The sequence below is a fragment of the Macaca mulatta genome, chromosome 2 (genome assembly GCF_049350105.2).
Source record: "Macaca mulatta isolate MMU2019108-1 chromosome 2, T2T-MMU8v2.0, whole genome shotgun sequence".
In the NCBI taxonomy this organism is placed as follows: domain Eukaryota; kingdom Metazoa; phylum Chordata; class Mammalia; order Primates; family Cercopithecidae; genus Macaca; species Macaca mulatta.
The window spans coordinates 42,086,620-42,101,408 of record NC_133407.1 but is presented as its reverse complement, the minus strand read 5'-3'; the positions used below and the strand labels follow the sequence as shown (position 1 = coordinate 42,101,408).

General features: G+C 37.1%; 1 pseudogene; it reads left to right on the top strand.

Annotated features, from left to right (window-relative positions):
• The first annotated feature begins 759 nt into the window (after window positions 1-759).
• On the top strand, window positions 760-1,485 carry LOC100429376 (ribosomal protein uL30-like pseudogene; annotated as a pseudogene).
• The last annotated feature ends 13,304 nt before the right edge of the window (window positions 1,486-14,789 follow it).

Genomic DNA, 14,789 nt, shown 5'->3' with positions numbered 1-14,789 from the left:
AAATATCAGCAATGAACAACTGGAATGTGCAATTAAAAACATGATACTCTTTACATGAGCATAAAAAATGAAATATTTAGGTTTAAGTCTAACAAAATATGTACAAGATCTATGAGGAAAACTACAAAACTCTGATGAAAGAAATCAAAGAAGATCTTTTAAAAATAAATAGATATTCCATGTTCATGGATAGAAAGACACCACTATCAAGGTGTCAGTTCTTCCCAACCTGATCTATAGTTTCAACACAATCCCAATCAAAATCCCAGCTGGTTATTCTATGGATATCAACAAAATAATTTTAAGGTTTATATGCAAAGGCAAAAGACCCAGAATAGCCAACACAATGTGGAAGAAGAACAAAGTCCAAGAAGTAACACTAACTTCAAGGACTTACTATGCAGCGACAGCAATCAAGACAGTGTGGCATTGGTAAAAGAACAGACACATGAATCAGTGGAACAGAAAGGAGAGCCCAGAAATAAACCCACATAAATACATTCAACTCATCTTTGACAAAGAAACAAGAAGAATTCAATGGAGAAAGGACAGTCTTTTCAGCAGATAGTGCTGCAATAACCAGACATCTACAAATAAAAAAAAAATCGATCTGGAATGATATGGCAGTGCCATGGAGCCTCAGTTGGCCTCAGATAGCTAGTCTCTTGCTGTCCCTGCTGGCAGACCACTCTGTCTCCTACAGGGCATGCATGTGCAGGATCAGGGGATATGTGTGATCAGTGGCTGCAGCCTAGAAAGATGGCAGAGCAAGAGCAAAGAAAAAAAAAATTCCCTTTGATTCCAGAATATCTCCTGAAAAAGACGGAGGCTTATCAAGCCCTCAAAGCCATCCAGGCAAAGTAGGCACTTCTGGTAAAGAATGAGCAGAGGTAAGGAAAAAGACTCAGGTTTAAGTGACTGGAATTGGTCCTACATATTCCTAGCAGCAGAAATGTGACAGGGTGCATCTCCTATGACTAGAAGTGAAGCCTCATGCCTTAGAATCGCCAGATAAACTTTTATTGGCCTCTGTTTTACACATCCAAAGGATTAATGGGGTGAGTTCACTGGTGCAGAGGAACACTGCAAGAGTTCTGAAGATTTTCTGTGGTGTCTGTCAAAGTCACTCCCCAGAGCCTAAAAGTGGAAATTTATGTGACCTGGGGATTTCCAAATCTGAAGTCTGTCCAGGAACTCATTTTGAAACGTGTACAAGCCAAGGTTAAGAATAAGACCATCCCTCCATCAGACAACATAGCAACTGAGGAGCACCTGGGAAGGTTTGGTGTCATTTGATTGGAAGACCTCCTTCATGAAATGGCCTTCCCTGGGAAGAATTTCCAAGAGATCTCAAGGTTCCTGTGCCCTTTCTACCTCTCAATGGCCCATCATGCTACCAATAATAGAGTGGACTTCTTCAAGGATATGGGCTCACCTGGTTATCAGGGTGAACACATCAATCGGCTCATTCTCCAACTGAAATAGACCCAGAATTTCTGAAAGCACAGTGCATTGGAAGCACATGTTTTTGTTTTTTGAAATTATCAAGTATCTTGAAAGATTATTTTCTGCTCTGTCTTCAAAAACTGGAAGGGAAGGGCCAGAGAAAAGATAGTAGGTTGTATTCATGGCAGTCACCTCTCATCACAGTCCAGTTCCAAGGAAAATGTCCAGTATTCTCCAAGTTGACTGCTGCCTCCTCTGAAATCAGCACATGCTATGGAGGAAGGAGTCTTGTTTTGTCTCATTTTCTACCCTAGGGTTTAATGTTGGTGAATAAATGACTCAAGCATTTGTACAAGGACCCCTAAAACTCCTGCAGCAGTGGACCAAGCCCAGGGGCATACTTAAACTGGGGAGTCCTAGGGTCTTATTTTGAAAAGACTTGAAATACAATTATGAAGACAAGCACAAAAGCAAGTGTTCACTTGTCCCCACTGTGAATCCATGTTCCAACTTTTCAGTCATGGCTTTGCGAGTTCTCAGACTTACCTGGGTCTAAGTCTATCTGGTGGCTTTTTAATCCTAGCCTGCAACTGGCTTAGTCCTTTTTGCTGACTCAGGATTTGAGAATGAAGGGTCCCTTCACCAGGAAAACATGCGAAATTTTGCTTGCAGTTTTATAATGTTCATAAACCCTTCTCCTCAGGGACCTTATATGAGGGAGTCCTGCTCTTATCAGGATTGGTCACCCAGGCCTTGACCTTGCTAGTCTCTGGTTACCAAGATAGCTTCTTCCCTTCAGAGTGGCATGTTGTGTTGCCCTCTGCACCATCTATAACACTGGGAAATACCCACCATTATTCCCCCTGGGCTTCAAGATGGAATTTTGGTTTCCCTGATGATCATCCCTCTCCTTAAAACACAGATCTGGAAGGAGTGAATCATTTTCTTGGTTTGCATAGATGAAATTAGCTCTATTAGGCTTCCTAGGCCCCAGGCAGGCAGCTTAATTGACCTTTTCCTTGCATATTCTAGACTCCAGAAGCATTGCCGTCTGTCTTGCTGGTAATGATACAGTAGTCCAGCAACAGAGCTTCCAGGAATTTTAATCCTGAAAAAGGGGTCTGATACTGCTTGTATTTTTTTGACCAATATCCACCTCTATTAAATGGGCCTTCCCTCTATTCCATTCACTTAGTTGCCTCTGCTTGCCATCAGAGCAACTGGTGAGGATGCTTCAAATCTAGATTAAACTTGAAAATATGCTTGACCATTGTGTTTCCTGGTCCTTTCAGATCAGCTTGCTGCAATTTTGATTCATGGAGCCCTCAAATATAGCTGTGACATTAAGTTAGAGGTATAACAATGCCTTAAAATGTGCCAGGTTATGAGGTAATTAGGTTGGTTGGCTCCAGAGTTAAACTGCCAGGAACAGATGTTACTCTTCTACTATAAAACACTACGAAATCAGGTTACTTTCAAATGATGTATCACAAAGTCATGGGAGAGAGGGAAGCAGTTGTGAGTATGGAAGCCCAGGGCTTACATCACAGCTCTGTCTTGGTTTTTTTAGAGACAAGGTCTCACTCCATTGCCCAGGCTAGAGTGCAGGGGCATGATCATATCCCAGCTCTGTCTCATACTAAATATGAGACCAGTGTTTCCACTCTTGCCTGTAAAATGGAGCTAATATCCTCTAGTCTGTCTCCCTTACTTGGTGGTTAAATGGATTAAGCAAAATAATAGTTTGTAATTTATAATTCTATATAAATAAAAGAGGTTATCATTTTTAAAAATCTATCAAGCCATGAAAAAACATGGAGGAAACCTAAATGCATATTGCTAAGTAAAAGAAGCCAGTCTGAGGAAGCTACATACTGTTTGATTCCACCTATGTGACACTCTGGAAAAGGCACACTATAAAAACAGTAAAAATATCAATTGTTGCCAAGGGGAAGGGAAAGGAGAGACAGATGAACAGTTGGAGCACAGTGGATTTTTAGAGCAATGAAACTATTCCAAATAATACTGTAATGGTAAATATATGACATTGTGCATTTGTCAAAACCCATTGAACTGCACAACAAAAAGTGAACCCTAACGTAAAAAATAAACTTCAGTTAGGCCGGGCGCGGTGGCTCAAGCCTGTAATCCCAGCACTTTGGGAGGCCGAGACGGGCGGATCACGAGGTCAGGAGATCGAGACCATCCTGGCTAACATGGTGAAACGCCGTCTCTACTAAAACATACAAAAAACTAGCCGGGCGAGGTGGCGGGCGCCTGTAGTCCCAGCTACGCGGGAGGCTGAGCCAGGAGAATGGCGTGAACCTGGGAGGCGGAGCTTGCAGTGAGCTGAGATCCGGCCACTGCACTCTAGCCTGGGTGACAAAGCAAGACTCCGTCTCAAAAAAAAAATAAAAAATAATAAAATAAATAAAAAATAAAATAAACTTCAGTTAATAATCCATCAATAATGGTTCATCAATTGTAACAAGCACACCATGTTAAAGCAAGATGTTCATAACAGGGGAAACTCTGAAGGGAGGGTAGATATGGGAACTCTGTACTATCTGCATAATCGTTCTATAAATCTATAATGTTCCTAAAAAAATTAAGTCTACTAATATCAAAAAATTACTTATGTATGTAAAAGTAAAATCAAAACAGATGTCAGATTATAATTTAAAATTCTTTAACTAAAGTTGGGAAGAAGAGGGTCAAAAACAAAATGGCCAGCAGTAGAAGTACGTTAATTTCCTTTTCTTTAATAGCTGGTGGAAAAAAAAATCAGTTAAAGTAAACAAATCAATAAAGTTATAAATATATCTAAAAGCACTAAGATAAATGTCAATTATGACAATACAACCAGCTAGAAATCACACCTATATAATAGGAGAGGAAGAAGAAGATGTGGGGGGAAAAAGAATAATTTCATTATTGCTCATAGTGGAAAATGAATAGATACTATCTACTGAAATAGATGACTAAAACTATTCTATAAAATAATAACTATAACCAGAACAAAATTACAAACTTTTTTAATTCTTAAAAAAAATCCAATGAATAAAGAAAAATAAGCAGATCACATAGTGAAATTGTTTTAACATAACATGTCAGAACTAGGTCCAAGTATATTAATTGTTAGCAACTTAAGTAAACAGGCTAAAGTCACCTATTTAAAACACAAAGACGTTCAGATTGGATCTTAAACCCAAATGCAACTCTTGTTTTATATTTAAGAGTCACCTCAAATCAAAATAATTTAAAAATGCTAAAAAATAAAATAAGCAATGGTATACCAAGTTAAAAAAAAACAAAAAAGATATCAATTTATCGAACAACCAACTTTAATTCACAGCAAAAGTATTAAATTAAAAAAAGAAGGCTCCTTCACAATGTAGAAAAGTGTAGTTCACCATGATGATTTAACCAGTACAAATATCTATGCATCAAAAAATACACTATCAACATTAATAAAATAAAACCTTCAAGAGAAACAGAAACATGTTAGAAGCTGAAGATTTTATTCGTTTTTACACTTTGTTGTCATGATAGATAACGAAAAATAATTAAGAATATAAAAGACATTAAAAACATAATAAAGAAAATCTAATTAATATATATCAAACAACATATCTGAAAACAGATAATACTCCTTCTTTTCACACATCCTTGCTGATTCTCAAAAACTGAACAAATGTTAGGTCTAAAAATATTTTTTAAGTTCCAAAATCTAACAATAAAACAGAAAATACAATCTGCCACAATGCATTTAAACTAGAAATTAATGACATGATCAGAAAATAAAACCCCTACTCCCATCAGGATACTTATAAGAACTTTTAAGAGACAACATAAGCAGTGCTCAGAGGAAAATTCACAACCTTAAATATTTATCTTAATAAATAAGCAAGAATAAAAGTAAATAATGCGGCATCAAACTCAAGAAGTTAAAATTGAAACATAGAAAGGCAGGCACGGTGGCTCACGCCTGTAATCCTAGCACTTTGGGAAGCCAAGGCGGGCGGATCACGACATCAAGAGATTGAGATCATTTTGGCTAACACGGTGAAACCCCATCTGAAAATACAAAAAATTAGCTGGGCGTGGTGGTGGACGCCTGTAGTTCCAGCTACTCAGTAGGCTGAGGCAGGATAATGGCGTGAAGCCGGGAGGCGGAGCTTGTAGTGAGCGGAGATGACGCCATTGCACTGCAGCCTGGGCGACAGAACGAGACTCTGTCTCAAAAAAAAAAAAGAAAATAGTAGTATAATAAATCTAAAAGCTGACTGAAAAAATAAAAGCTCACAATGGCACTTACGTATCAAGCACTATTGCAACAGATGCTTTGTGAATATTAATTTTTTAATTTTATCTTGTATTGCTACATAATAGATGTAAATATTTAAGGGATACATGTGATAATTTAAAAATGGATATAATTTGTAAAGATCAAATCAGTGTAATTGTAATATCCATTATATTAAATATTTGTCTTCTTGTTATGCTTTAAACATTCAAATTATTCTCTTCTAGCTATTTTGAAATATGTGGCAGATTATTGTAAGCTACAGTCACCATACTGATCTATCAAACACTAGGTCTGATTTCTTCTATCAAACTATATACATACATACCCATTAATCAACCTCTCTTCATCCCCTCCTTCCCTACACCCTTCGCAGCCTCTAGTCACCCCCAATCTACTCTCTATCATAAAAGAATCACTTTTTAAAACTCCCACATATGAGTTACAAGATGAGATATTTGTTTTTCTCTGTCTGGGTTACTTTACTTAACATAATAACCATCCATAGTCCCATTCCATATTGCTGCAAATGACAGGATTTCGTTATTTTTATGGCTGAATAATATTCCCCTATGTATACATACTACATTGTCTTTATCCATTCCTCCATTGATGAGCACTGCTGTAGATGCTTTGTGAATATTAATTTGTTAATTTTATTTTTATTTAATTTTATTAAATTTTTTAATTTTAATTTTATTTTTATTTGGTACATTTTCTTTTTTTATTATTATTATACTTTATGTTCTAGGGTACATGTGCACAATGTGCAGGTTTGTTACATATGTATACATGTGCCATGATGGTGTGCTGCACCCATTAACTCGTCATTTACATTAGGTATATCTCCTAATGCTATCCCTCCCCCCTCCCCGCACCCCACAACAGGCCCCAGTGTGTGATGTTCCCCTTCCTGTGTCCAAGTGATCTCATTGTTCAATGCCCACCTATGAGTGAGCACATGCGGTGTTTGGTTTTCTGTTCTTGTGATAGTTTGCTGAGAATGATGGTTTCCAGCTACATCCATGTCCCCACAAAGGACACGAACTCATCATTTTTTATGGCTGCATAGTATTTCATTGTGTATATGTGTCAAATTTTCTTAATCCAGTCTGTCACTGATGGACATTTGGGTTGCTTCCAAGTGTTTGCTATTGTGAATAGTGCCACAATAAACACACGCACACGTGTGCATGTGTTTTTATAGCAGCATGATTTATAATCCTTTGGGTATATACCCAGTAATGGGATGGATGGGTCAAATGTTATTTCTAGTTCTAGATCCTTGAGGAATCACCACACTGTCTTCCACAATAGTTGAACTAGTTTATACAGTGCCACCAACAGTGTAAAAGTGTTCCTATTTCTCCATATCCTCTCCAGCACCTGTTGTTTCCTGACTTTTTAATGATTGCCATTCTAACTGGTGTGAGTTGGTATCTCATTGTGGTTTTCATTTGCATTTCTCTGATGGCTAGTGCTGATGAGGATTTTTTCATGTGTCTGTTGACTGTGTAAATGTCTTCTTTTGAGAAATGTCTGTTCATATCCTTTGCCCACTTTTTGATGAGGTTGTTTTTTCTTGTAAATTTGTTTGAGTTCTTTGTAGATTCTGGATATCAGCCCTTTGTCAGATGAGTAGATTGCAAAAATTTTCTCCTATTCTGTAGGTTGCCTGTTCACTCTGATGGTAGTTTCTTTTGCTATGCAGAAGCTCTTTAGTTTAATTAGATGCCATTTGTCTATTTTGGCTTTTGTTGCCATTGCTTTTGGTATTTTAGACATGAAGTCCATGCCCATACCTATGTCCTGAATAGTATTGCCTAGGTTTTCTCCTAAAGTTTTTATGGTTTTAGGTCTAACATTTAAGTCTCTAATCCATCTTGAATTAATTTTTGTATAAGGAGTAAGGAAGGGATCCAGTTTCAGCTTTCTACTTATGGCTAGCCAGTTTTCCCAGCACCATTTATTAAATAGGGAATCCTTTCCCCATTTCTTGTTTCTCTCAGGTTTGTCAAAGATCAGATGGTTGTAGATGTGTGGTATTATTGCTGAGGGCTCTGTTCTGTTCCATTGGTCTATATCTCTGTTTTGGTACCAGTACCATGCTGTTTTGGTTACTGTAGCCTTGTAGTATAGTTTGAAGTCACGTAGTGTGATGCCTCCAGCTTTGTTCTTTTGACTTAGGATTGCCTTGGCAATGTGGGCTCTTTTTTGGTTCCATATGAACTTTAAAGTAGTTTTTTCCAATTCTGTGAAGAAAGTCATTGGTAGCTTGATGGGGATGGCATTGAATCTATAAATTACCTTGGGCAGTATGGTCATTTTCATGATATTGATTATTCCTAAACATGAGTATGGAATGTTCTTCCATTTGTTTGTGTCCTCTTTTATTTCATTGAGCAGTGGTTTGTAGTTCTCCTTGAAGAGGTCCTTCACATCCCTCGTAAGTTGGATTCCTAGGTATTTTATTCTCTTTGAAGCTATTGTGAATGGGAGTTCATTCATGATTTGACTCTCTGTTTGTCTGTTATTGGTGTATAGGAACGCTTGTGATTTTTGCACGTTGATTTTTTCATCCTGAGACTTTGCTGAAGTTGCTTATCAGCTTAAGGAGATTTTGGGCTGAGATGATGTGGTTTTCTAAATATACAATCATGTCACCTGCAAAGAGGGACAATTTGATTTCCTCTTTTCCTAACTGAATACCCTTTATTTCTTTCTCTTGCCTGATTGCCCTCGCCACAACTTCCAACACCATGTTGAAAAGGAGTGGTGAGAGAGGGCATCCTTGTCTTGTGCAAGTTTTTAAGGGGAATGCTTCCAGTTTTTACCCATTCAGTATGATATTGGCTCTGGGTTTGTCATAAATAGCTCTTATTATTTTGAGATACATTCCATCAATACCAAATTTATTGAGAGTTTTTAGCATGAAGGGCTGCTGAATTTTGTCAAAGGCCTTTTCTGCATCTATTGAGATAATCATGTGGTTTCTGTCTTTGGTTCTGTTTATATGCTGGATTACATTTATTGATTTCTGTATGTTGAACCAGCCTTGCATCCCAGGGATGAAGCCCACTTGATCATGGTATGTAAGCTTTATGATGTGCTGCTGGATTCAGTCTGCCAGTATTTTATTGAGGATTTTCACATGGATGTTCATGGATGTTCACATGGATGTTAGACCAATATCAGAGATATTGGTCTAAAATTCTCTTTTTTTGTTGTGTCTCTGCCAGGCTTTGGTATCAGGATGATGTTGGCCTCATAAAATGAGCTAGGGAGGATTCCCTCTTTTTATATTGATTGGAATAGTTTCAGAAGGAATGGCACCAGCTTCTCCTTGTACCTCTGGTAGAATTCAGCTGTGAATCTGTCTGGTCCTGGACTTTTTTTTTGGTTGGTAGGCTGTTAATTATTGCCTCAATTTCAGAGCCTGCTATTGGTCTATTCAGGGATTCAACTTCTTCCTGGTTTAGTCTTGGGAGAGTGTATGTGTCCAAGAATTTATCCATTTCTTCTAGGTTTTCTAGTTTACTTGCATAGAGGTGTTTGTAGTATTCTCTGATGGTAGTTTGCATTTCTGTGGGGTCGGTGGTGATATCCCCATTATGATTTTTTATTGTGTCTATTTGATTCTTCTCTCTTTTCTTCTTTATTAGTCTTGCTAGCAGTCTATCTATTTTGTTGATCCTTTCAAAAAACCAGCTCCTGGATTCACTGATTTTTTGAAGGGTTTTTTTATATCTCTATCTCCTTCAGTTCAGCTCTGATCTTAGTTATTTCTTGCCTTCTGCTAGTTTTTGAATGTGTTTGCTCTTGCTTCTCTAGTTCTTTTAATTGTGATGATAGGGTGTCAGTTTTAGATGTTTCCTGCTTTCTCTTGTGGGATTTAGTGCTATAAATTTCCCTCTACACACGGCTTTAAATGTGTCCCAGAGATTCTGGTATGTTGTATCTTTGTTCTCATTGGTTTCAAAGAACATCTTTATTTCTGCCTTCATTTCTCTATGTACCCAGTAGTCATTCAGGAGCAGGTTGTTCAGTTTCCATGTAGTTGAGCGGTTTTGATTGAGTTTCTTAGTCCTGAGTTCTAGTTTGATTGCACTGTGGTCTGAGAGACAGTTTGTTATAATTTCTGTTCTTGTACATTTGCTGAGGAGTGCTTTACTTCCAACTATGTGATCAATTTTGGAATAAGTGCGATGTGGTGCTGAGAAGAATGTATATTATGTTGATTTGGGGTGGAGAGTTCTGTAGATGTCTATTAGGTCTACTTGGTGCAGAGTTGAGTTCAATTCCTGGATATCCTTGTTAACTTTCTGTCTCATTGATCTGTCTAATGTTGACAGTGGGATGTTAATGTCTCCCATTATTTTTTTATTATAAAATTTTTTAATTTTATTTTTATTTGGTGCATTTTCAACTATTTTCTCATTACATAGGTTTTTCTAACGCTTTCATCTACTCTTCACCTTTTGGGATTCCAAAAGTCAAATATTTATTTATTTTATATATATGGAAATATTTTATTTCCATATTTTGGCTATTATGAATAGTGCTGCCATAAACATAGGAATGCAAATATCTCCAGTATATTTATTTCCTTTCTTTTGGATACATACCCAGTAGTGGAATTGCTGGATCATATAGTAGTTCTTAGTTTTTTTAGGAACCTCCATACAGTTTTCCATAGTGGCTGCATCAACATATATTCACAAAAACAGTGTATGAGAGTCCCCATTATTCAAATACTCAACAACATTTCTTGTTCCCTGTCTTTTTATAAAAGCCATTTTAACTGGGGTGAGGTGATATCTCATTGTGATTTTGATTTGCATTACCCTGATGATTAATGATGTTGAACATCTTTCAAAAACTCTTTGGCCACTGGTATGTCTTCTTTTGAGAAAAGCCTATTCATGTCCTTTGCCTACTTTTTAATGAGTTTTTTTTAACTGATGAGTTCCTTGTATATTCTGAATATTTGTCCCTTGTCAGATGAATAGTTTGCAATATTTTCTCCCATTCAGTGGGTTGTCTCTTCACTCTATTGGTTGTTTCCTTTGCTGTGCAAAAGCTTTTTAGTTTCATAGAGTGCCATTTGTCTATTTTTGTTTTTGTTGCCTGTTCTCTTGAGGTCTTGGCCATAAGATCTTTGCCTAGACCAATGTTCTAAAATATTTTCCCTGTTTTATTCTAGTAGTTTTACAGTTTCAGATCTTACAATTAAGTATTTAATCTATCTTGAGTTGACATTTTATATGATGAAATATAGGGGTCTAGTTTCATCCTTTTGCAAATAAATGTCAGATTTTCCCAGGACCAATTTTTGAAGAAAGTGTCCTCTCCTCAATGTATGTTCTTGGTTGCCTTTGTCAAAAATCCATTAGCTGTAAATATGCTAATTGATTTCTGGGTTCTCTGTTCTGTTCCATTGGTCTGTGTGTCTGTCTTTATACCTATACAATGCTATTTTGGTTACTATAGACTTGTATGTATTTATAAGTTGGGTAGTGTGATGCCTCCAACTTTGTTGTTTTTGCTCAGGATTGCTTTGGCTATTAAAGATATTTTTTGGTTCTATACAAATTTTAGGATTTTTTTCTATTTCTGTGAAAAATGACATTGGTATTTTGATAGGGAACACATTGAATCTGTAGATTGCTTTGGGTAGCATGGTCATTTTAGCAATATCAATTCTTCTAATCTATGAGCATGGAATGTCTTTCCATTTGTTTCTGTCTTCTTCAATTTCTTTCATCAACTTTCTATAGTTTTCCTAGTGGAGGTCTTTCACCTCTTGCTGAGAATGGGGTGTTAAAGTCCCCCACTGTTATTGTATTGCAGTCTGTCTTTCTCTTTAAATTCAATACTATTTGCTTTATGAATCTGGGTGCTCCAGTATTAATGGGCATAGATATCTGGAATTTTCACTTCCTCCTGCTGGATTGATCCCTTTATCATTATATAATACCTCCTTTGTCCTTTTTTACTGTTCTTAACTTGAAGTCTGGTTCATCTAATACAAGTATAGCGACTCCTACTTGCTGTTGGTTTCTGTTTCCATGGAATATCTTTTTTTTTGTTGGGGGGGATGGAGTTTCGCTCTTGTTGCCCAGGCTGGAGTGCAATGGCACAATCTCGGCTCACCGCAACCTCTGCCTCCCAGGTTCAAGCAATTCTCCTGCCTCTGCCTCCTGAGTAGCTGGGATTACACGCATGCACCACCATATCCAGCTAATTTTGTATTTTTAGTAGAGACAGAGTTTCTCTATGTTGAGGCTGGTCTCGGACTCCCGACCTCAGGTGATCTGCCCATCTTGGCCTCCCAAAATGCTGGCATTACAGGTGTGAGCCACTGCGCCCAGCTAGAATATCTTTTTGAATGCCTTTACTTTCAGTCTATATGCGTCTTTATAGGTAAGATGAGTTTCTTGTAGGCAGCATATAGTTCGGTTGTGGGTTTGGTTCTTGTTTTTGTTTTTGTTTGTTCTGCCATTCAGCCAGTCTATACCTTTTCAGTGGAAAGTTTAATCCATTTATTGATATATGATGACCTACTCCTGTCATTTCACCAATTGACAATTTGGTAGTTTCATATATCCTTTGTCCCTTTCTTTCTCTCTGGTTTATCATTGTGGTTTGGTGGTTTCCTATATTAGCAAATTTGAATTCTTTCTCTTCCTTATTTGTATGATTGTTCTACCAGCTGACTGTACCCTTTCATGTGTTTTCATAGTGGTAATATCATCTTTTCACTTCCAGGTGTAGAAATCTCTTAAGCATTTCTTGTATGACCAGTTTAATGGTGATAAATTCCCTCAGCTTTTGCTTGTCTGGGAAAGACTTTACTTCTCCTTTATTTGTGAATGATAACTTTGCTGAGTATAAGTTTTCTTGGCTGACAGGTTTTTTTTTTTTTTTTTTCATCACTTTGAAATATCATTTCATTATCTTCTGGCCTATAAGGTTTCTACTGAGATCTGCTGTTAGTCTGGTATGAGTTCCTTTATAAGCAAATAAATACTTTTCTCTTGCTAATTTTAGGATTATCTCTTTTATTTTTGATAGTTTGACTCTGAAGTGCCATGGAGAATACCTTTTTGAATTGCATCTATTTGGATATCTCTGAGCTTCCTGTATCTGGATGTCTAAATCTCTTGCTAGACTTCGTACATTTTCAACTATTTTCTCATTATATAGGTTTTTCTAACACTTTCATCTACTCTTGACCTTTTGGGATTCCAAAAGTCAAATATTTGGTTGCTTTATGTGTTCCATTCAGTCTGGGCACACAAAAATATGTGGCAGCTTGGCTGCTGGTGGCAATAGAGTCACTGCTGGTTGCCCACACCATGGCCCTGGCAGCAGCAGCCATCTGTGACAGTAGCTGCAGGTAGAGGATGTCAGTGGGGCTCTAGGAATATGGAGATGCAGGCTTTGTTGGACCCCAGGGCAGGGGGCAGTTTGTTCAGGCCTGGACTCTCAAAATGGCATCTTGCTGTAGCTGCTGAAAACTCAGTAAATTATTAATTTGTAAATTATTAATTGGTGTCTGAGAAGCATGAGTTTCTTCTCTGGAGCAGTGCTGTTGTAGATCTCCAGGCAGCTCCCTATTTCAGTTTCAGGATCCATGATGATCAAAGGACTTTCCTGTGGCTAGGATTGCAGGAGTCTGCAGTGAGGATGTGGGGATCTCTCATTTACTCTTTCCTCATATTGAGTAGCCTCTCTGGGTTCCCAGCCAATCCTGGTTAGGCAGGCTGCCTCACTTCCCTCCTCTTCACTGCTTTAGGTGCTTCCTGTCACTTATCTGTTGGATTCTAGTATTTTTTTTAATGATCTATACAAAGTATGGTTATCTACTCACTAGTTTGTTTCTTTGTGGAGAAGGTGAGTACAAGGCCCCTCTAGTCAGCTATCTTCAAGCTCCTCCCTTCAGTCAAATATCAATTTTCACTTGTCATTGTACTATGACGAAATTTCCCCCTCTCCCTCTTTATCCATTCACATATCCATCCATTATCACTATGTACTCATGTATTCTTATTTTGTTCACTGAATTATAATTTATGACTGTCATTATTTTGATGCTAAATTTTTTCCAGATTTGACTGATGCGAGCCTCTTCAAGCCGTTCCCTGTTGTCTTTTTGACAGATCCCCATCATTTTTGGAGGGAAGCACTTCCTTACTTTCTAACACAAGATGTTCTAAGCTCATCTTATATCTTAACTGCCACAGTTTTACAATTAGCCATTCCTCTAAGGAGTCCTGTTTCTTAGTGAAGATAATTATGAACCAAATATGGTACCTTTAATTACCATGAACCACTGCCTTCTTATTTAACTTCTTCCATTTCATATTTGTCTCCCTTCTTCCATAGTGACAATCCTGGCTTCCAACAATATTAATATATTTACCAATAGGTTCAATCATACAGTACACAAAATACTTTTGGAATTGATATACTCACACCACTTCAACAAATGTTTTAAGAAGGGTCAAGATTTATTTGCATTTTTCCCTACTGACTCAGGGTCTATAGTTACAATACTGTGCTCAAAACTTATTTGGATTAGTACTTCTGATCCCTTCTGTGTGGTTATTCTATTTATTAGAAATAGATTCATTTGCTTTTATTTATATTAAGTTTTAGCCCTTCTTCCTCTGATGCTTGTTGATTTTTTCTTGAATTTTTAAACATCAAGAATGAATTTTGACTTTTGACAAATACATTTTCTGGGTCTGTAAGGAAGACTATATAAATTTTTTCATTAAGTCTATTAATATGATTTCACAATATTGATTTCACCTCCTATTCTTGGAATAATCCCATTTGGTCATGGTGTATTATTTTTTCATGTGCAATAGAATTGTTTGCCAATATTTTATTTAGGATTTTGAGTTCATACTGAACTCGATCTCAAATACTTTTAATGAAATTTTTGTTAAGATTTGTGTCAATATTGTAATGCTTTTTGTAAATAATTTGGAAGCTTTTTAAGCCATGCACTACAACAGTTGAAACCACA